This window comes from Paroedura picta, chromosome 14, assembly GCF_049243985.1.
Source record: "Paroedura picta isolate Pp20150507F chromosome 14, Ppicta_v3.0, whole genome shotgun sequence".
Classification (NCBI taxonomy): Eukaryota; Metazoa; Chordata; class Lepidosauria; order Squamata; family Gekkonidae; genus Paroedura; species Paroedura picta.
Window position 1 is genome coordinate 40,226,876 of NC_135382.1, and position 22,558 is coordinate 40,249,433.

At 59.8% G+C, this 22,558-nt stretch overlaps 1 protein-coding gene across 5 annotated transcripts in view; it reads right to left on the reverse strand.

Moving 5' to 3' along the window:
• The window catches only part of CBFA2T3 (CBFA2/RUNX1 partner transcriptional co-repressor 3), a 38,269-nt gene extending 26,825 nt beyond the window's left edge, over positions 1–11,444 (reverse strand). For all 5 annotated transcript variants that reach the window (XM_077310792.1, XM_077310789.1, XM_077310791.1 and 2 more), the window contains exon 1: positions 11,219–11,444. The gene's annotated coding sequence lies outside the window, so the exon portion shown is untranslated. The remainder of the gene's footprint in view (positions 1–11,218) is intronic.
• Between the last annotated feature and the right edge of the window lie 11,114 nt (positions 11,445–22,558).

The following is a 22,558-nucleotide window of genomic DNA, read 5'->3' on the forward strand; positions in this document are numbered from 1 at the left end:
GAAAAATATCTTCATATTCTGGCCCACACACAAACATTAACAAGATGCTAGAACTGGCCGTGTGAGCGCGCGTGTGAATCACACCTGAAGCTGCCTTCCGCTGACTCAGACCCTCCATCTCCCTTCGGACCGCTAGCCCCTCTCTGGGTCTGGGCCTTTCCCATCACCTGCCTTTCCCTCTTAGCTGGAGATGCCGCTGATCGAACCCGAGACTTCTGGCACGCTCAAGAGAGGCTCTTCCCCTAACCTCAGCCTTTGGTGCTTTCGGCAATGACCCTCACGCCCATACAAGCCCACCCCAATCGCTGTAATTTCCAAACCACACCAGATAATTTGCTAAGAGAAGATGTTGCAAATGCCCCAAACACGGCAACTTTCCTTCGGCCCCTTCCCAAATGATGATCTGGGGATGGATGCAGGCAGATTCTGTACACCCATGTGCACCCCACCCCTCCCCAGGCACTCTGCAAAGCGGAATGTTCGTCTTTACTGGGATCACGTTGTCAGGAAAACTTCTCTTTGGGGAGGGGCCACGGTTCAGTGGGAGAGCCCCTGCTGCAGGTTGCACCACGTCCCCGGTTCAATCCCTGGCAGCATCTCCGCTTAAACGGGCCGGACAGTGAGTGATGTGAAGGGCCTTTCTCAGCCTGAGACCCCGGAAGGGGCGGCCAGAGGGGGCCCGCGTCACTAGAAGGCAGCAGCACTGCAGACCAAGCTGGGGAACGAAGAGGGGATGTCTGGAGAAGGGATTTCCAGTCTGTGCAGGAGCCGATTCCTGGAAACAACAGCAGGGGGCGCAGCTGTCCGGGGGGGGGGGGGGTCAACCCTTGGGGCTTGGAAAAGCAACTCCATTTGGGAAAAGGGGCACATGTGCATGGGGAGCAGGACCTTAATGGCTCAGTCCTGAGTTGGCAACTGCAACGGAAAGGATGCATAACTGAAGCAGGTCCTCTCCAGACAGCGCCCAAGTGCACAGGAAGACTCCGGGGACTGTAGGCGTTGTGGGGCAGAGGTCACGTGAAGGGCTTCCTCCTCCCTCTGGGGAGGCCCCAGGTGTGCTGGTGCAGACGGCGTGCAGTCAAGCACGGCCCCCACCCCTTCTCCGTCCCGTCAATCCATCCCGCCTCAGGTTGGATCAGGAGCAGCAAGAAACCTGCTTGGATTCTGCAGGGCTCGGAAGGGAAAAAGCCTGTTTTACAAGCCTCCGTTCACTATTGTTTATATAAACAGGTAAATTGTTTCGTATCTCAATTAAAAACATCTGCCACATAAATGAATACCAATTAACTCATCCTGTTTTTAATTACTCTGTTAATTACACACAGGCAGAAGCAGGGATGGCGGGGGAATAAGGGAAAGCGAGAGCCCCCCCCCCCATCCACACACCAACTCGCTGCTGGCGCGGGGCTGAAAGAGGGCCAGCGAATGACGGCTTAAGGCGGGGATGGCTGGTCGCCATCCAGGCAGATGGCTGCTCCCGGCTCGGCTATTCGTGAGTGAGTGAGTGAGTGAGTGAGAGAGCTCCGCGGAGGAGCAGCTCAGGCAAACGGAGGCGCCGGGGCCTCCCCTCTCTCTGTCTCCCCCGTTGAAAAGAGCCAGGACTTTCTTCCTCTGCCTCCAGCCACGAGCAGTGTGGGAAACTGGAGTCCCAGCCAGCCACAGGGCTCAAGTTCACCTTTTGGCTCTGCGGATTACAGAGGAATTACGCTGTGATATGGCCGAGGCCTCACCCCGGTGCTGCCCCACTGGGACATCCCAACGAACCCAAGGAGCGCTGTGCAGTACAGTGGGGGTTATGTGTGAGGCGGGCTCCCAGATGTTCCTTTTTAAGTCCCAGAAACAGCTGGCAGACCATGAACACTTCCTCTCTGTCACCCGGCTTCATTGCTGGCTGATCAGGTTTCCCCATTCCCTGCTGCTTCCAGCATCGCATTCACAAAAACCCCACACATGTGTGGGAAAGCATGGGCCTGGGGCTCTTGCAAAGTGGGGGGGTGAGGCTTTGAGGGGGATGTGGGTGTGGGGGGCTTGAGGCTAGGATGTGTAGGGTGCTCAGTTTCCTCATACTCAGCCAGGATCTCTGAGATCTTGGAAAAGAAGGGAGGGCGATTGGAGCCCAAGTTTTCTGCAAGGAGCACTGCAAGCCACACACACACACAAACACACACACACACACACACACACCCCGGCCAATGTCACAGTTCAGGGATCAGCCTTGGAGGTCCTTTCCAATGCTTTGTTTTCACAAATAAAATTTTTATGGTGCAATTTCTTATTTTTAAATTGTTAATACCTTGGCTCCGCAGGGAGTGGGTAGGAAAGGAAAGGGAAAAGCAGAGAAAGGTTTGGGGGGATCTCTGCCCAGAGGTGCCCAGACAAAAGTACCTAAAAGCACCAGAAGAAGCCATTGACTCCGGTGTCCCATCCTACAAAGCAGCCAAGCAGTTAGTTGCCTGAAGATCTAGCCAACTGGGCGCCTTCCTTCCCCCTGGTGCTGCCTCCTAATCCTGGCATTCCAAGGCTGACCCCCTCTGGATGTGGAGGTTCCCTTGAGTCCACATGGCTAGTGGCCTCTGATGGGCCACTCCGCCAGGGCTGCCTGCTGGCTTCTCCATCCCTCTCACCTCCCCCATGCGGGGTTAGAGGCAGCCAGAGGGACGAAGGTGTCCATGTCTGCAAACTTAAAACTGCACGAAGAGTCCCTCCCTCAGCACTCAGCACAGGTCTTCTCTTAAGTCTAAGACAAAATTCACCAAAGAACCCCTGAGCCTTTATTTGTTTATCCTGACGATTTGGAATACCATTCCCCTGCTTAGCTCCAATAAAGGGCTTCTGGCTGAACATAAAATGAACCAGATCTTGGCCAGTAAAACCCCATTTTCGTGCTGGGGTGGGGTGGAAGGGAAGCAGGGAAACCCACTGCACCATTTGCCTCTTCTCCAGGGGTCAAAAGCATCCTTGCTGCAATTGCCCTGCATCACCTGGAACCAAAACCTGAAGGAGAAGACTTTGTTTTTAATCCACAGCCGGAAGCATGGGGGTCCTGTAGGGGAGGGAAAGAGCCTTGCACCCTGCTGCATACTGCAGCACCCATCTCTAGCAGGCAAGTGGAGCTGGTGTGGCAGAGTGACCCTTCTGGCTGTTGACTCCATGGAACTAGATTCCCCTAATCCTCCTTTTCTTGCATGCATCCCAGCTGGGGGAAATGTTCCAAGCTAGCAGATGGAGGTGGGGGGAGAAAGACAGCAAGAGCGAGCATGGCTGGAACAGCTCATACAAAGGGGGGGGGGAGTCTCTCCTTTCTCAAATTATGAGTGGAGCTCTTTCAAGCTTTCCTGCTGGGCTTAAAAAGCAATGGTGGGTGAAGCTTTCGTGTGGGACTTCAGGAACTCATGAAAGCAGAAGAGTCCTGGAACGCAGAGAAAGTGTGCCTGAGATTTCAGATGTATTTTCTATAGAGTATCGACCCTCCGGCACAGAAGAGGCCAAATGGGTGCCAGCCAGGTGGGAGACGAATCTCAGACAGCAGCCAAATGCCAGAAGCTCCATCGTGATTGTTACTAATAGAGGGCAGAAATACCCGTGCAGGTGGCATGCCCAGGAGGGCAAGGCCCCAGGACCCTACCCCACCCCCGCACTCTGTCTCCAGATTTCCCTAGACTGCCAAGAGAGAAAAGGGGAAAGTGGGGGGGGGGGACCACACTGCCTCTTGAACCTTCCTCATCCCACATTCAGGTAGAATGGCCAACCTACAGGTGAGTTTGGGAGGAGAAGGAGGAGGAAGAGGAGTAGAGCTGGTTTTTATACTCTGCTTTTCATTAACTGAAGGGGTGCCAAAGTGGCTTACAATTGCCTACCCTTCCTCTCCCCACAACAGACACCCTGAGGCTGAGAGAGCTCTGAGAGAACTGTGACTGACCCAAGGTCACCCAGCTGGCTACATGTAGAGAAGCGCAGAATCAAACCCGGTTCTCCAGACTGGAGGCCACCACTCTTAACCACAACAGTCCTCCTGATAAAGGGGCAAACTGTGCTAAACTGAATTATTCAAGATGCATTTTCTATATACAAGTAACAGTGTTGCACTATACAAAATAACCCACAAAGTTTCTTGGAACAATCACAAGGGACTGTCGTCGGTCTGTACGGCTATGTTCAGCTTGCTGAAACCTGGATCCTACGACATGACTGTGGCATCATTTCATGGGCCGTGTCACTCCGCAGTCCTGTTTTGAGACGGCTGGTTGCTTCTGCAACCCAAATCCCACCGGACTGTCAGCCGAATGTCCCGTCTGTCGATGGTATCGACTCATTCCGTGTTCGCTGCCTTGAGACCAAGCGAGAAAGGCGACTATTGATAACACCAGTCAATAAAATCATCAATGAAAATAAATGTTAGACCCTGATGAGGCCCCTCTCCTCCTCGCCCCCAAATCTCCTTCTCAGGGGTAGCCCTACCACATGTTGGCCAACCTGCAGCCTTGGGTGTTTGGCAGTCCTCAACCACAGTGGTAGTCAACCTGTGGTGCTCCAGATGTTCATGGACTACAATTCCCATGAGCCCCTGCCAGCGTTTGCCACAGGTTGACTACCCCTGCTCTACCACATATTTACCCCCCCTTCTGTGACCCGCCTGCAGCCCCAGTGAGGAAATAAATGGCTGTGAATAAACAGAATCCGGAAATCTGCCCACTGGAATTTTGACAGGCCAAACATTAGTGCCTACAAGCCAGGTGCAAAATCCAAGCCCACCACGATATTCTCGGCAATAATCCCCAGACCTTAGACTGAAAACAGGGATTTAAACGGGGGGGGGGGGGGGGCTGAACAATAAGAGTTTGGATGCCTATTTATAGATCAGGCCGGGCAGACTTGAGGTTTACAAGGTCTGTTTGTGTTTGGACCGAGCTGCCTTCCTCCACCTCCTTCCCCCAGCTCTGCCCCTCCAACAAAAGCTGCCCTCCAGACCCACTGCAGCCCTGTCTCCCCCTCTGCTGGCTGAGAAAGGCCATTCCCGTCCTTGCTGGCTCCCCACAGCCCTCCCCGTGGCAATGCCAGAGACTGACCAGGGACCTTCCGCCCACCAGGCAGGGGTTTGGCTACACAAGTCCTAATAATCCCCCCCCCCATCTCTCCTCCCCCACCAGGGCAGAGACTGAGGCCAAAGCGACTTCACCTGGCCTCCCTCCGCCCATCTCAGGGCTTCCCCCTCCCCCCTTCCACCTTGCCACTGATAGAGGCTCCTCCCACAGCCAAGGGACAAGGAAGAGAAATGATGGCTGGGATAGAGCAGGGGAGCAGCTAGCTAAATTAGTGGCTATTTAGAATTAAAAAAAACCAATTAAAACATAATAAATTATGCTGTTGTAATTATATTGTAAATCGCCTCAAGCCCATTTTGGGAGACAGACGGTCTAAAAGTATAATAATAGGAAAAAGAAGAAAAGTTGGTTCTTATATGCCACTTTTCTCTACCCGAAGGAGGCTCAAAGCGGCTTATAGTCGCCTTCCCTTTCCTCTCCCCACAACAGACTCCCTGTGAGGTGGGTGAGGCTGAGGGAGCCCTGTGCCCACACCTGGCGCTCTCAGGCCACCGTTAACTGGAACCAGGGAGGGCTTGGCTGGCAAAAATCGCAGGCTGACCACCAGGCAGCTCTGAGCAAAAAGTTCCCCTTGGGCAGTCTGGCTTGGGCCAAGAGCCTGCTGCGAAAATGTTGAGAAGCTGCAAAGAGAGAGGGGAGCCAGGGCAGGCTGCAATTAACAGATTCTGTCGCTAAATCCTTGCAAGTCTCAGGGAATTGCAAAAGCCATACTAATGAGCAACATAGACTTTTGGACACTGAGCGTGGTCATGTCTTTTTCATGAAACTATCTGCCAGATGTTTTCTATATTGTGAGAAAAAGATATTCATGACCAAAAATAGATAATCATTCTGCATTCTCATACCTAAATGTTTTTAGGGTAGTCCAGCCAACGACTATAGCTAGGAAATCTAGCCTTTGTGCGAAAAGTGACAGAATATGTCCTCCTTTCCCTACAGAATGCTCCTTGGCTCATTTATTTGAATGATCTGCATTTTCTGCCCTACCAAGAAGAAGAGCTCCATTTTTATAACCCATGGTTTCACTCCCCAAAGGAGTCCCACAATGACTTCCTCTCCCCACCACAGAAACCCTGTGAGGTAGGTGGGGCTGAGAGAGCTCTGACAGAACTGCCCTGTGAGAACAGCCCCTGAGAGGTTACCCAGCTGGCTGCATGTGAAGGAGTGGGAAATCAAAACCAGTTCTCCAAATTGGAGCCTTTTAATCACTGCACCATGCTGGCTTTCCAGCAAGGGTCAACCCCAAGAGCTGCCCAGCCAAGTTCACCAGCTTGCCCCTGCCCCTTGTTCCTCTGAGCCCCTTCCCTTCCCTTTCTTGCCTTTGCCTCTGCCAAGAGCAGGGCTCTGGGGCCCTGGCAGACGGCGCTCCGTTGCTCTAAGGAGGGCTCGCTAGCCTGGCACTGCCTAAGAACCGCAGGAGCGAGCGGCATCTCTGGCCTGGGCCATTTCTTCTGGCACAGCAGACCTCCCACACCCACATCCTGAGAATAGCAACAGGGGTCGCCTCAGGATCAGGAAACTCTGAGAACTACAAGGAAGCAAGCAGAGCTGGTAAATCACAGTCGTACAAGGATCCAGAAGGTGCCTGGTTCACATTTCCCTTGCTGGTCTCCGGAGAGCCATTTTTCCTCAATGCCCCTCCCTGCAAGGTGGGTGGAATGACACGGGCCTCCCTTACAGGAGGCAGCTGCAGAGCCAGGAGTGCAGGCAAGAGGGACCCGGGATCAGCAGTTCAGCGCTTGCTTCCTCAACTCTCCACGGGGCTTGGCTGTCCTCCAGCCGCCCTCCGTTCCAGGCAGCTCTCGTTTCCCAGGCCTGCCCGTGCGCTTGGGAATGCCTCCCTGCCACTTCCTGTGCAGCAGAGACATGGTGAGCGCTTCCCTCTTGCTCCTGGGAAGCCTGGCAGGGGTGGGGGGGGGACTTCTTGGGAGCCGCCACCATGAAGGGGCTTCTCCTCTGCCTGAACTGAACCTCACCAGGACCACAGGGCTCAAACCTGCCCTCAAAGCCCCAGAGGTGTGGGAATCCTGACCACACAGCCCTCTGCAAATGCTCAGATTTATCCCCTCCCTCCCCACGCAAATGCATTTGTCTTCAAGGTGCTCAGAGTCTTTGGCTGCAAGAAGAATTCGGAAGCTGGTCCTTCTTTGGGTCACAGTGCTGGAGCCTCACACTGGTTCTGGGGAGATCCAGCTCAAGTTCAAAGCTGAGCTCCTGCTGCCCCTGAGCCCTGAAGCTTCAACTGCCCTACCCCCCCCCCAGCTCACCTGCTTCCCTCTCACCCTCCTCCCAGCCACCCACACCAGCCCCCTCCCCATGGAGTCAGGATGATGTTGCTACAGCCTCTCTTGGCCCCTGACCTCCCCAGCAGGGGCTACATGAAACCCAGAGGGGGGAACTAATTGTCCCCAGAGGCGCCAGCCCTGACCTCCTCCTCCTCCCCCCCCCACATCCACTGGGAAAGTTTCTCTGGCTGGGCCTGCAAAACACACATCCAGCCGGCCAGACCCTGCCCCCCAACAGCTGCATTTCATTTCATTCCCAGCCCAGCAAACCCAGAGCCGGAGTTATAAATAGCCATTATGTCACTGAGAAAACAGAAACGCTCACCCCAAGTCTGGCTGGATGCAACACAAGCAGCGGCTTGGCTAGCCCCCCCCCCCCCCCCCGGGATGCTGGAGCATCTGCTTTGATATGCAAACCACACCCAGCTGCATTCCTGGCCCTTCGAACTCCTCCTCGTTGAAGGAAGGAGAGGCCCCGGCAGGGCCCTGGGAAGTAGGGAGGAGGCTGCCCGGGGCAAGAGGGGTCGGGGTCCTTTTGCAGCCCCCCAGAGGTGGTGTGGCGGAGTGGTTAGAGCATCGGACCGGGATCGACCTCTGCTTAGCCCCCTGCCACCGAACCTGGATTGTCCAGGCCGGCCGGATCCTGTCAGATCTCAGAAGTTAAGCAGGGAGGACCCCTGATGTCACCTCAGGCAGGAATGGCAAACCCCTCCAAACACACCTCCTGCCCGGCAGCCAATCCTGGCATCTCCCAGTGACATAACACACCTCCCCACCTCCGGGAAGATACGCAAGTGAGCTCACACTGCTGGCCGGCCCGGTCTGTCAGCACCCAGCACCCCAATGTCAGAATCCTCACATTTCTCCTCACACGCAACGGCTATGCTCTCGAGCGTCAGAGGCCGCAAGCCCTCCAGGGTCCTTCCCCTCCCTGGCAACGGCCCCTCCTGGGCGCTCCCTGGCCGACCCGGCTGCTCTCGTAGGGGGGCTCCAGGGAAGAAAGGGGAGAGTCGGCGGCCTTCCTGGCCGTCCTGGAGTCAGCGCCTCCGCCAGCCAAGCTGCCCCGGAAGCGCGTCTCAACCTGCCCGCTTGTAGGCAGACCTGTCCCCAACAACAGCTGTGCTCCTTTGCCCGCTTCCTTCCTTCCTTCCTTCCTTCCTTCCTTCCTTCCTTCCTTCCTTCCTTCCTTCCTTCCTTCCTTCCTTCCCTCCTTCCTTCCTTCCTTCCTTCCTTCCCTCCTTCCTTCCTTCCTTCCTTCCTTCCTTCCTTCCTTCCTTCCTTCCTTCCTTCCTTCCTTCCTTCCTTCCTTCCTTCCTTCTTCCTTCCTTCCTTCCTTCCTTCCTTCCTTCCTTCCTTCCTTCCTCCCTCCCCTCCCTCCCTCCCTCCCTCCTTCCTTCCTTCCTTCCTTCCTTCCCTCCTTCCTTCCTTCCTTCCTTCCTTCCTTCCTTCCTTCCTTCCTTCCTTCCTTCCTTCCTTCCCTCCTTCCTTCCTTCCTTCCTACCTCGTGAGTCGGCACCCTCCCACCCCAGCAGCAGCCAGGGCACAAGTCTGAGACAACAACCCCCACAAGCATTTCCAGGCCTCAAGTGAAAACCAGCGGTAGGTTCAAGAACCCCCCCCCCCCCCACAAACACTTGCGTTTCAGAGGGACTCCTTCCAAACCTGGACGTCTCCCCCCTCTTTTCTTCCCAACTTTGGGTGCTGCTTTTGCTAGAAGGGCTTTTGCCGAAGGAACAATTTTTGCCTCATAGAAGCATTCTTTGCTAATCGCCACTGTGTGCGTCTGTGTGTGTGCGTGTGCGCAAGGCAGAGCAGTTCAAGCCTCCGATTCTCCTGGGGGGGGGGGTTGCATTCCAAAGGACAAGCTGGCTGGCGGGCCCTTCGTCCCCTCTGCGGTGGGGGGGGGCAGGGGCCGGAGTCTCCATCTTCGCACAGCCCTTTTAGGACAGCCCTTTTCCAGCTATTGTTCCAGGCAGAAGCTCAACTAGCCAAGAGAATGGTCCTCTTCAGTTCTGCGTGGCTCAAAAATGGGCCCTCGGGCTTCTGAGCTGGAGCGGGAGGCAGGGAAATTCCCGGTGGCAGGGAGTTCCCTCGGCCTTCAGGATGCAGCCGTCTGCTTAGAGCACTAGTGGGAGGGAAATCCACGCTGCTCTTGAGGAAGCAGGGTCAAACGACCTGGCATCATCCCTCCGTCCAAATGCCCCCCCCTTCATTTCCTGATGCCGCAAGCCAAGGCCGAGAGAGTCCCCGTTTAGGGCTCTGACTGGGGTGGATTTCAAGAGATACCTGCTGCACACCTTGCACAGTGTCTCAGGCCCCAGGTGAAGCCCCTCTAGGAAGGGCTGGTTCACACATTCGGGGGGATCCAGGTGGCCATTTGAGTCTCCCTTCGAAGCAAGGACTCTGGAAGGTGTTTGGGGGCCAGGCTCAGCCTGGGGATGCCTGAGGTAGCAGTGGGTTTTCCCTCTGGCCTTGGGGTCTCCAATGGGGCTCCCACCTGAACGCAAGCTGGGCCCAGCCACTGACTGCATTCTGCACAACCCCAGAGGCACTGCCCTCTCCTCCCTTGTATGTTTCAAGGGCAGATGGGAGAGTGGCTGGAATCCCGGGAATTCCTGGCAAACTCAGCTGCAGCCCCACACTGGAGTCTGGTTAGGGGGGCCCTACCACGGCTACAAAAAGCACCCCATAGCATCATATAGGTTTTGCCAGGAAGTCATCCTGGAGCACCCACCCCTTGCCCTCCCCAAACAAGCATGGGGAGGGGGGGCTTCAGAGGTTGCCCTGCAAGGGAATGCAGGGGATGGCGGGGGTAGTGACAAGGAGGCCACGGGAGGGGGGAGGGGGCCCCACCATGGGAAGCCCTGATGGGATGGAGTCCAGGGAGCAGCCCCAGTTCCTCCCCCAGGAAGTGCCCCAAGGGTCCCCCCCCCCATTATTTGGGCCCAGACAGGAACTTTGGGGTCTGCCTCTGGCTCCTCCAGTGGCCTCTCTCCCTTGGCCAGCCCTGCTCCAGGGTGTCCCCAGAGATTGAGTTGCTGGTCTCCCAAGCCAACTCCTCCAGGCTGTGGCTGGAGAGGGGGCAGGCCTGGCCCGGGGTTTCCTGCCCTGTGGCAGGCTGGTTGGCTCCAGACCACCCATCGGCCCTATGGGGGGGGGGGGGACAAAGGGTTTTCGGAGCTCCTGCCTTCGGGCGGAAGGGCTCCGGGGGTCCACCGCCCTTCGTCCTCAGCCGGCCTCCGGAGCTTCCTGGACGGGCGGAGAGGGGGCCGTCGGCGGCGCGCCGTTCGCACAAAGAGGAGCGCGGGCAAGAAAGCTGCTGGACGGGGCGGGGTGAGGCCGCGGGTCCTGCGAGCGCCAGGCCGGCCGTGCCAAGGTCCAGCGGCGCTCGGGGAAGGCGGGAGGTCAGGCCGGGAGCCGGGAGGCCAGTGGGGAGCGCCTCTGCGTCCACGTCGCGCCTCCCCCCTCGCCGCCGGCTTCCGAGCGCCTCTTCTGCAGTCCGGATTGAGCCGCTCCCTCGGGTGCCCACCTGCCCGCCCACCCGGAGAGCCCCCCATCACGCGGAGCGGCCCGTGGGTCAGGGCGGAGGCGCGCATCTGGCCACATCTGTATGTGTCCCCCCCCCAGCCCGCACCCCTCCGCCTTTGTTTGGAAACGGCAAGATCCGGGCGATCCCCGCCAGCTGCTGCCGGAAAGCGGGACGCGCCCGGGCGCCCGCGCCCCCCCCTTCTCCCGCAGGTCCCGGAGCCCCCCCCCCCCGGGTACATTCCTCGCCCGGCGTCGGACCCGGCGCCCCCCCCCCCTGCCCGCCCGAGCCCGCGGCGCACTTACGGTCCTGAGGTGGGTGGCGGGCTGAGGTAAGGCGCTCCGGAGAGGCCACGGGCGGCGGCGAGGCGTCCGGCGCTCGCGGGGGGCAGCCCCGGGGGAGCCGAGTAATCCAGAGGGGCTTGGCGGGGTCCCAAGGGTCCAGCGCGGGGGGTGGGGGGCGGCCCGCTCCGGTCCAGGCCAGCGCCCGACCCTGCCCCGCGCCGCGCTCCTGGCCGCCCGCCGCCCGCGGGGTCGCTGCCTTCTCTCCGTCCAGACTGCGCGGCGGCGGCGTCGGGGGAAGTCCGGCGGCTCCGGCCTCTTTGGTAGGCGGCGTGGCGGGCCCTCGCCGCCCCTTCACTCGCTGCTCCGGCCGCCGCCGCCGCCGCCCCCGGCCCGCCCGGGCACACGCGCCTCCGCCGCCGCCGCCGGACTGGGCATCCTCGCCGCTCGCTCACGCCCGTCGCCCGGAGGGAGCCGTGGGGCCAGGCGAGCGGCGCCGGGGTCGCCGGGTGCCTTCCTCGACGGCTCGCCGCTCCTCGTTTTCCTCTTGTGCTGCCGCCGCCGCCGCGAGGCTGCCTGGGCGCTACTGCGGAGTCGGCGGCCGTGCGCCCCTTCGGGGGGCCATCTGGCCGGGGAGCCTCCGCCGCCGCCGCCTCTGCCCCCTCTCGCCCGGCGCCGTCCAACAAACGGCCCGGCCCCGCTGGGAGCTGCGGCCGGCCAAGCAGGCGGCTCCGCCCGGGCGAGCGCTCCGGCTGCGGCGTTCGGCGCTCCCGAAGGGTCCGGCGTGGGCTGGTGTGGCGGGCAGCGGTGCCAAGTCCCTCCTTCCTCGTCCGGGCGGCGGGGGACGCGCGGCTCCGCCTGGCCCGGCTGGCTCAGCGCCCCGCGGGCAGCCCTCGGAGGCCGCCGCGCTCCCGGCTCCTCCGTCCGGGCGGCGAGGCTGGGGCGTCGGCGGACATGGCCGGGGCGGCGCTGCGTCCGGGGCTGCTGCTGCTGCTGCTGCTCCTGCTGCTCCTGCCGCGCCCGACTCCCGCAAGCGCCCGCGAGGCTCCCGGCCGGCCGAGGCAGCCCGCTCGCCCGCCTCCGCCCGCCGCTTCTCCCGCTCGCCTTGTGCGCTCCTCGCCTGGCTGCGGCGCGGGCGACTGGGCGGGCGCAGCGGCGGCTCGCTCGGCTCGGCTCGGCTCCGCCGGGGACTCCTTCCGCTCCCGGCAGGGGGCGCTCCACCCCCGCTGCACGCCGCCCGGCCCGGCCCGACGACGCCAGGCCGGGGCCCCTGGAGGTGGCCGCCGCTGCTCCACCCCGGCCTCGGGGGGGACTTTGCGCCCGGCCCCGCCGCTGCCTCCTCCAGAGCGGCCCTGCCCCCCAAGGCGTCGGCCAGAAAGGGGGTCCCAAGGCTGCCGCCGCCCCCCCCCTCCCGGCCCCTGGCTCTCCCGGTGTGCCCGTGGGTGCGCACGCACAAGCGCCCTAGAAGCTCTGCTTGACCAAGTGCCAAAGCATGAGAGAGCCTGTGTGGAACTCTGCCTGACCTTGCGGCCTTTTTGTTCGCCTGTCCTGGCACCCTGGCAGCCCTCCCCTCTAAGCAGAGGGCTCAGCCCAGACTGGACTGCAGCTTCTCAGGGGTGACAGTAAAACTCTCTGCGCATGCTCAGAGGCATGCTGCTCTCTTCCTGCACAGAAGAAAACCAGGCCTAGATGCTGCATGAAATGCGCAGTCCAGGGCTCTGGCAAGGTTTTTTTGTCCTGGCACCAGACAGGAGCTGACAAAAGATCCCTATTTGGGTAGCAAGAGGCAGGGAGTCTGAGTTACCTCTGGTCACTTGAGACAGCTGGAGGGAAAGGGATGAAAGGGAAGCCCAGTGTGGGGCAGAAAACGCCTTCAGGATCAGGTCCCTCCTTTGGAGCCTTTGAAAGCGTCCCCCTCCCCATCTGCTTGGTGCCAGCAGGGCCCTGGTGGCTGCTGCTTGCCCTCTGCAGGGAGAGAGGACATTTCCTGAAGGAAGGCGGGGGGGGGGGGGGTGACACGGCCATTCATCCTTCACCTGGACAATATGGGGAGCTGAGGAGAAAGGGCCACCTTGTGCTCTGCTGCTTTGCAGGGACAAAATGGGGGCAGCCCAGCCGCTTTGGGGCTCCCCCCTCCCCAATCTGGGCTGCTCCGAAATGTCCCCGCGGGAGGTGCCTGTGTGGATGACCCAGAGGCCTCCTGCCACCCTGACAGCAGCCATGGCATCGGCCAAGGGGGGGGGCAGAACCTGCGGCTTGGCCTCGCCGGCCCCTCAGAGCATCTCCAGCCCAGGTCCCGGCCGAGGCGGTGGGGCACGACCCTCTTTGACAGAGGACAGGGAGGTCTGCCCACCGAGTCGTCTGACGGCATCAGGTCCTGCTTGCTTCTCTACCGGCCCGATGGATGCAGCCCGGCAGCCCAGGCCTCTCCCCCCCTGATTTACGCGCGAGGGCTGTAATCTGAGCTGACTGAAGCTGTCATTTACCACTGGGAGAAATAAAGGTCTTTCTCGGCTGGTTTCATGCCGGAGCTGTGCGAGGATGTTAAGGGCCGGGCGCTCCGCTCCGGTTCCGTTGCTGCTCAGCCACCGATTTCTGCTGCCTGCGCAAAGGTGTTGCCCTCCGGGATCCGTCAATGTGCCCCCCCTCCTCGGAGGTGTCGGGGGGGGGACCTAGGGTGCTCCCCTCCCATTGTGCATGGGTGCTCGCCATGCGCACCCCCAAGGGGGCACATGTTGTTGATGTGCCCCCGATTCAGGGATGCCCCACAGGTGTCTTCCGGGGTTGGGGCGAGCTCAGGTCCCCCTCCCAGTCCACCCCCCACGGGGGCTTCCGCCATGCTGCCTTCCAGTAGAGTAAGGTCTTTTAAAGATGGATTCAAGGGGGTCGCCGTGTTGGTCTGAAGCAGCACAACAAAATCAGAGCCCAGCCAGGCACCTTCAAGACCAACACAGATTTATCCAAGGCATTTATTGGCTCGGTTTTAGCCCGTTTGCTTTGCGTGTCCAGCTGCCCGCTGGGTTGTAATGGGCAAAGCTGACAACCAGGCTGCAGAACTCAACTCCCAGCTGAACTGTCTTGCCAGTCAAAGTCGCTCTCTGCATTTACCAGCATTTCTTTCCCCTTGAGAAGGAAGGAGATGAGAGAGTGAAAGAAGCCCAGGGGAGAGATGTTCTTCCCAGGGCCCTAATGCATCGTCTGAAGGATTTCCAGCACTCCAGCGCAGAGGGCGGCCAGAGAGGGACGGGAGCCGGTCAACAGCCAGAAGGCTCTTCTGCTCCCAGGGGCAGCCTGCTAGCCCAGCACTGGTGTGGGAGGGACACCCCAGTAGCAGGACCCTCCGCCTTGCCTGGCTCCCTGCGCCACCCACCCAGGCCTGCCGGAAGCAGAATTGGCAACTGGAAGGGCTCCACTGGCAGGCAGCAGGCCTCCTGGCTTGGGACCCTGGAGAACAGACTCTGCGGACCAAAGGCCTAAATCTGCGGAGGCAACTTCCTCCTCTACCTCACAGAGTGTCTGTTGTGGGGACAGGAAGGGAAGGCAATTGGAAGCCGCTTTCAGAGTCCTTTGGGTGGTAAAATAGTAGGGTACAAATCCCCGGCTCTTCTTCTTGGAGAACCAGCTTTAGTGTAGTTGTTAAGAGCAGCAGCCTCTAATCTAGAGAACTGGGTTTGATTCCACACTCGTCCTTCACATGCAGCCAGTTGGGTAGCCTTGGGCTAGTCACAATCCTGGTAGAGCTGCTCTTGCAGAGCAGTTCTCCCAGAGCTCTCTCAGACCCCCCCCCCCACAGGTGTCTGTTATGAGGAAAGGAAGGGAATGGTGATTGTAAACCACTTTGGGACTCCTTCAGTGAAAAGCAGGGTGCAAAACCCAACTCTTCTTCTTCTCATGGCCCTCCACGCACAAGGGGGGTCTCCCGCCAAGCCCACAAGTGGATGTGAGATGGAGGGACTGCCCCTCTGGGTTGCCAACTCCAGCTGGGGGTGGAGCTGAGGGAAGGCCGGGTGTGGGGAAGGCAGGGCCTTCTGTGGGGGGGGGATCCCAGAGAGGCAGCCTGCTGCTCCAGGAGGCCAGATCTCTGCTGCCTGCAGTTCAGATGCAGTTCTGGAGTTCTGTGGGCCCCACAGAAGTTGGCACCCATCTCCCCCCGCACACACACTTGACTATGGCTCAGCCCAGGGGTAGAAGGCCATCTCGACCCACAGACTCTGCTCCCTTGTAGGGCCTGCAGCCCGAAGGTGTGGGATTCGGGGAGCTCCAGAGCATCTTGTGGGGCACGGCTACTCACTGCTTCCGAAGCGTCCTTTCCCCTAGCCCCGCCCCGACCCTTTTGTGCTAAAATCAGTCCTTGGACCCAGGAGCCACATGAGCCCTCTTGCAGGGCAGTGTCCCCCGACGGGGCCCCAGACTTATTTTGGGGTGCGGAGTGTTTCCAGCATGACCAGTACTTGTGGCTGGATGGGGGAAGGTTGGGACTGGGAACCCGCCCCCCCTTCTCCCCTTCCCCTTCCAGTTCCTCTGCCCAGGTGGGGCAGGGGTGGGAGGGGGCCAGCCCTAATGGGTTTCTGCCACTCATCCAGACACACGATTGATGGCCGTGAGGGCAGGAATTGAGCTCTGGGGATTAAGGGCCGTGTTCTGTCAACGTCTCCATCTCTTCCGAGCACGCTGGTGTTTCTTAAGAGAAGGCCTCTCTCTCTCTCTTGTGATGCCTGTGTTAAAATTAACTCCCTCTATGCAAATCAGACTCACACAGAAGGGATCGTTGTGTGTGTGTGTGTATGTGTGTATGGGGGGAGAGAAATCTTCCCCTTTGTTATTAAACAAAAGCTTCTGTTCTTTCCAGGAAAATACCCAACCATTTTGGTTCCTGCCAAGGGCCAGGCGGCGGAAGCTGAGGGGTTTCCCTCCAGCTTTCCAGGCTGTGGGGGAGGGGCCCTTGGGCTGCCTCCTGAGTCTGGGCTGACCCCGAAGGGACAGAGCAGGTCCTGCGTTTTTTTGATCCCTCCGCGGCTGCCAGACATATGGCGTCTCCACGCAGGGCTTTGGCAGGAGCGGCTGGTGGCCTACGGATCGCCTTAATACCAAGCAGAGCCCGAGACCTGCTCATCTGTCCATCTCTGAAGTGTGTCAGGGCGATCTTCCCAAATTGAGGGCGGGGTGGTGGGGTGTGCGTGCGCATGCCCTTTGCCAGGGCTGCTGCCTTCATGCCGTGCAGCACATGAGGGCTTTGCTCCTCAGCCAGAGGATCACAGCAAGGGTGTGTGTGTGTGTGGGGGGGCCTCTCGTTCCTAGTCCAGCTTCCCTTTAATGCTGGCTGGCCTGGCCTGGCCTTGCATACCAACGGGGCTGGTTTTGATAGGTCACCACTGGCCAAGCAGCTCCCTGGATCCATGAGCACCCCCTCCTCACCCCCGACACGCCCGGTGCAGCCAGAGGAGGCCAGAAGGGTTGTGGGCCTCAGGGCATCAGTGGATGCATTCCAAGGTTGAGTGCAGAAGGTGGAAGATGAGGAGGTAGAGGACAGGGAACTGCGGCTGTCCCTCCCCTTGGGCAGATGCTTCACAGCCTCTGGGGGAGAACGGAAGAGAGTCCCGGGCTGCCCGCTAGGAGTGCTGAGATGCTTCTTGGTAGCAGGCTTGCCTCCCTCCCCCCCCCCCCGCCCAGGTTGTGGCCGACCACTCAGGGGGTTCCAAGACAAGGGCCTTCAGAGTTGGTTGGCCATTGCCTGCCACTGCGTAGTGTCCCCCCTGCCTGCTCCTTTCTCTTGCTCCCTCGACAGCTCCCCCTCCCAGTTGTTTGCTGAGACCAGAGAGTTTGGAGTCCACAGCCAAGAGCTGCCTTGGAGTCGAGCAGCATCCCTCTGCTCCTAAGCGGAAGAGCCGGTAGCATGAATGAGGGGGCCAGGGGTCTCCCTACCCGGAAGCGCAGAGGGAATGGGGAGGGAGCCAGAAGCGCCTCTTCTCCTGGATGGAAACTGGGGCGTTGAAGCAGGAGCCCACAGGCCCCCCCCACATGATATTATTGGAATGCTTGTCCCCACTGCTTGCTCTGGGCTCCCCCGACCCCCACATTTGGCCACAAGGGAAAGGGGGGGCTGACGGGGACCTCATTTATGAGCCACTTGACCTCTATCGTGCCTGCCTCCCAAAGCAACTCTCCCTGCCTCCATTGTCCCTCACAACAACCCTGCTAGGTAGGTCATGCTGGAAGGGTGTGACTGGCCCAGTGAGCTTCTGTGGCAGAGTGGGGATTCAGCTACCCTGGAAGCGGGTTCTATGACATCAGTGGGAAACTGTTGTGGACCCCCCCCCCGGATGTTCCTGCCCACCCCTCCCTGCCTGGCTTCCCCCTCCTGCAGCGTTCCAGGCCAGTCCCCCCGAGCTCTGTGGCCTAGAGGAAGGCCAGGCCAGGCGTAGAGAGGTCCAGCTCTCGCCCCTCCGCCACCCTGCCTGATGGCCCAACCCAGCTCGAATTCCTCCACCCTCTCAGCTGTGGGGCCCTGTGGGTGCCCTTGGCATGCAGGGACTGCGGTGTGCCCCCCTCCTCACCCGCCTGGATGGGTTTGTCCTAATCTCGGGGCCTGAATCCTGCTGGCAGCAGAGCACAGGTGGCCGCCTGCCTTTTCATGCTGCTGCAAACAGAAGCGCTCTCCTGCCCAGCTTGTGCATTCGGGGCGGAATGTGCAGAGGAGGAGATAAGGGGCTTCGAAGGGGCTGGTGGGCAGGGGGGAGGGCTCCCTCTGGCTCCCCACTTATCGCCTCTTGCAGCTGCATCCGTCGGGGGGACAGCTGTGGGGCAGGAAGTTCCTCTTGCCGGTGCTGGGGAAGAGAGCGTGTGAGGGGGGGGGCACGGGGGGGGGCAGGGGAAGTGACTTTTGTTCTGCTGCTGCTGCCTGTCTCTGGCTGCTGGCTTCGTTGCTGCCAGGGGTTTTCATGACTTTCTTCCTCTTTCTTCTGAGTCACAGAAGGGCCAGATTTAAAAACAGGGCTGCCCCGGTGGGGGTGGGGGTGGGGGTGGGGGGTGCTGTCCAAAATGAAGCATCTTGTTTTTCAGAACTCCCCCCACCCCCAGCACAGCTTGTCTCCTTTGGTTTCCTTCCTTTGCGCTCTGCGTTTCCCCTCCACGGGGACCCCAAAGTGGCTGGCCTCATTCTCCTCTCCTCCTCCCTGTCCTCTAGCCCCCCCCACCTCGTGAGAGGAGAGCCCCAATTGCAGACCCCCCCCCCAGGCAGCCCAAATCATTGCAAAGTCAGATCCCGGGGCCAATCCAGGCACGGCTGCTGCCCAACGGGAAATGCAACAGCAGAACTGCAGAGCGCAGGTCAGGGTCAGACTCAAGGGAGCCCCGGGAGACACCAATGGCAGGGCCAGGTGGCTTCTACTCCCTGCCTTGCTGCTATTGTACAGCAGGTGCAACCCCTGCCAGCCCCCTCAGCCCTGCTCCTGCAAACACTCCTCCTCCTCGCCCATACGGAGCCTGGGCTGAGCGGCCAGCCTGGCACGCGCCTTCTGCCTTGCAGCTCCCTCCACCTCTTCCTGCAGCCCTGGAGACAAGGGAGGAGAACTGGCCGGCCACTGGCTCTCTGCTGCCCGCTCAGGGCTGGGGGGCTGCGGGGGGCTGCGGGGTCCTTGCACGGGGACCTGGCTGTGGCTCCTTGGAGAAGGCTTCTCCTGCAGTGCCTCTGTCGTTGGCTGCGGGTTTGGGTCGGGTCTGCCGGCCGCCTCTTCCTCAGAGGAGTGCTCTGCTGGAGCTGGCTGGTCCATGGGACATGGTCACCCAGCAAGCCTCCAAGGTCCGGGAGTAGACTCAGCAGGCTGCAGACAAAGCCCTTGCTCGGAGCCCATGGGGCTCCTGCGGGCCTGCCTTGGAGGGAAGGGCTGGCTCCATTTCCTCCTGCCCACTGTAGGCAGAGGGGCTTTCAGGCTCTTTGCAGTCTCTCTGCAGCACCTTTGCTCTCTGCTGGCTGGGATGCCTGTCCAGCCAGAGGGGGAGATGGTTTGGTTTTGGGTGGGGGCAGCAGGCTGCAGGAGTCTGGCAACCAGGCACAGCTCACAGGGCACACCCACTCCTCTCAGGCCAGACTCTTCCCCTGTCCGCTCTGAGCAACTGGCTTCTGCGCATGGAGAGGCAGAGATGCGCATTGGAAAGCCCGCCAGTGGTCAGGGCCCAGCCTTGGCGGCCTGCGCCATTTCCAAGTTCCCAGGCTAAAAACAGGGCATTGTTATCAGGGCCTGCGGGGCTGCCCACCCGGCTCCGGCCCGCTTCCCTTTCCCCGGCCCCACCCGGCCCGTGCTGGTGCTCTCGGAGATAACAGGAGTTGTGCACCACAGCCGGGGCCAGGGGTGGGCCAGGATGGAGCGATCCCTCTGCCATGAGGGAATTGGGACTTTCACCAAGCTGCTTGGACAATAAAAAACGCATTCCTCTTGCCGGCATCCCGCCGGCATCTCACTTCCCCAGCATGGGCACTTTGGCAAGAGATGCCACAGACGCCTGAAAATGAGCTGCCCCACCACTGTGTGTGTGTGTGTGTGTGTGTGTGTGTGTGCGCGTGTTGAGCTCCATCTGGAAACAACAAGAGTTGTTTGCTTTCATCCCCAAAGCTCATCAGGGTGTTTTGGAGGGAGAGGAGGCCCCCGTGTACGCGACCTCCAGCCCCTCTCCAGCCCCTCTTGTTAAAGGACCTCTGCTAGCTGGTCTAGAGAAGGTCGTGGAGAGCCAAGCCTTTCGGAAGGGAGAGACGTGGGCTACAGCAGGGGTCCCAACATGATTTTGATAATGATTGCATTTTATACTCTGGTGGAACCTGCCCTCAGCCATATGGGAAGGGCGGGATAGAAAAATAAAGATTATTCCTTTACTGTGCATGCCAATCCCTTTCCTGGCACCCACCAAGTGTTCTAGAAAGTGGTGAGGCCAGGTGGGACTTCTGATTGGCTACAGGAGATTTGGTTCTTCCCTGTATAAGGTTTGTGCTGTGCTCAGCATCCTGGGTCTGAATTGCAGAGGTCCCTGCAGGCTCAAAAGCATTGGGGACCCCTTCTCTAGTAAAAGGACCTCTGTTCCCCGACCCGGAGAAAGACCCTCAGAGGTCAAGGCCTTTCTTTGGCCAGAGGGACCAGCGGTTGACTCAGAGGCCCAGTGACCCAGAGAGAGAGATGAGGTGGAGCACTAAGACCCCCGTCTGGATGTCCCAAAGACCATTTCAGAGACAAAACAGGAGGACGAAGAGGGGCTTGAACCTGTCTCCCCTGGACAGTAATCCTTGCAGGTGGGATTTAAGGAGGAAATAACTGGAGGAGCTACAGCCCCCCCCCCCCCAGCATCACATGCAATTGAGCCTTGAGTGTCATGGTGGGGGTGGGGGCACTTCAGCACTATCTGTTCAAACTCTCGTCCCCCCCCCCCTCCACACACACACTGGCTGTGGGGATGCCCCCTCTTTGGGTCCGTTGCCGGTATATTTCAAACAACTTCTTTGCTTTTGCAAACTTATCTGCCAATTTTGCTTTATCAAGGAAGAGGAAGGTATGGCAGGGAGGGGGGACACTTTAATTCTTCCTTTCCCTGCTCTTTTCTTGCAGGGGGAAAAAGCTGTCCTCAAGCCCCTAGGGGAAATGTACGGGTTCCCTGATCCATTACCCCAGCAGCAGATGCTTCCTTGCTCCCTTCCCTCTCCTCCCTGCTTGTTTGCCCTCTGAGGCGGGGTCCCTGGGGCCGGCTGAGCCTCCCGCTCACCTTTGGGCGGGGCCCGTCCCACTGGACCCCCGCCTTGGGACAATAGGCACATCTCCCACCTGCTCTGCCCGGAAGTGCCACCTGAGTCCACCTGTGAGCAGTGTTTGCAGGGTCCGTTCACTTTCGGCTGGCACCTGTCTGCCTTGCGGAAGACCCCTCCCTTGCCCGAGCGTCTGTTTGATATTTGGGATGAGTCAACAGCTCTGCCTTGTTTGTGTCAACAGAGCAGGAGGCTGGGGCTTGCAGGGCATGGAGGGGGTGGAGGAGCAGAGGGGGGCGGCTCGTTCCTGGCCTCTCCCTCTCCTCTGCAGCCGCTCACTTGACCCCTGGGGCTGTGAAGGTCTTCTGCCCCACCAAAGTCTGGGGGGGGGAGCTTTGAAAAAGGTCAGCACTGTAGTCTTGCAAGGGAGGCCGAGGGAGGGTTGCAGGATCTGCCCTGATTCCTCCTCTGCTCCTGCCAGTCCTCATCCACGGGAGAGGGTCAGCCAAATTTCCGGGTTCAAAGGCACGATGAGCAGAAATACGGCCGGAGAGGTTCTGTGCCGTGAAAGACAAGCTTTGCCAGTCGGGCTCTGGGCGGTTGTTTTGCTCCCTCGGAGTTCCCATGCTGGAAAGTCAGGCCGGCTGCAGGCTGCTTGTGCAAGATGGAAGAAGGGTCATGCCCCACAGCAAGAGGGGAAGGAGAAACAGCTGCAGGGCGGCGATAGTGCGGAGGCCAAGGCGGGAAGGCAGCTGCACCCTTCTCCTTCCCCCGACAGGAACCATCTGTGCCGCTGGCCCAAGCCGGCTCCGCCTGCCCTATCAGCCATTCCGGCCCCATTTCCCCTTCGCACTTCCCTAAGCACGGAAGCCGGGCAGAAGTGGGGGGTCCCTTTGAGCCGGACCCGCTGAGGACCCTGGGGGGTGGGGGGGCTGTGCAGGGCTCAGCGTCAGGGCTTCCCTCTCCAGGCCCCCAGGGAAGAACTGGTTTTAGAGGTGCTCTCTGCTGGAGTGGCAGCTAAGTCTGCCTTTCTCTCTCTCTCACACACACCCTTTATCTGACTTTTCTATGTCCGCAGCAGCTAACAACATATTATTAAAGCAGGATAAACATGAAGTTTATTTAAGATTGCAACAGATATTAAAATCACAGAGGAGGTAAACACGAAAATCATCCTAAAAGAGGGGCCCCACAGAAGCCCCTGAGGAAGCTGCCCAGCCTCTCTGTCCTGGTCACGGGATGTGGAGCAAGGCCAGCAACAAACACCCAGCGAGCTTCCATGGGAGGTGGGGAGTCAGGCCTGGCCCTCCCCGCTTCTCATCTCACCATGACCCCCCTCCGGCTTGCAGCACATTCCAGAGCAAGGAAGGTATGCTTCTGACGACTGTGGTTGCCAGTCTGAAGCCCTTCCTCTTGCTGCAATGCCACCACAACCTCTTGACCCAGCGGGGCCTGCCCCACGGCCATTCTGGAAGGGCCCCCCTGCCTCCAGGGGCCTCTCCTCCAGGCCCGGGTAGCTGGCTCTCTGCATGGCTGGTGTGGGTCACCACCTGCAGCAGCCCTTGTTCACCCCCAGTTTCTGAGTGGGCACCTGTCTGTGCGCCTCCCCTCCTACATTTGGCATGCATCAGTGGCACAAC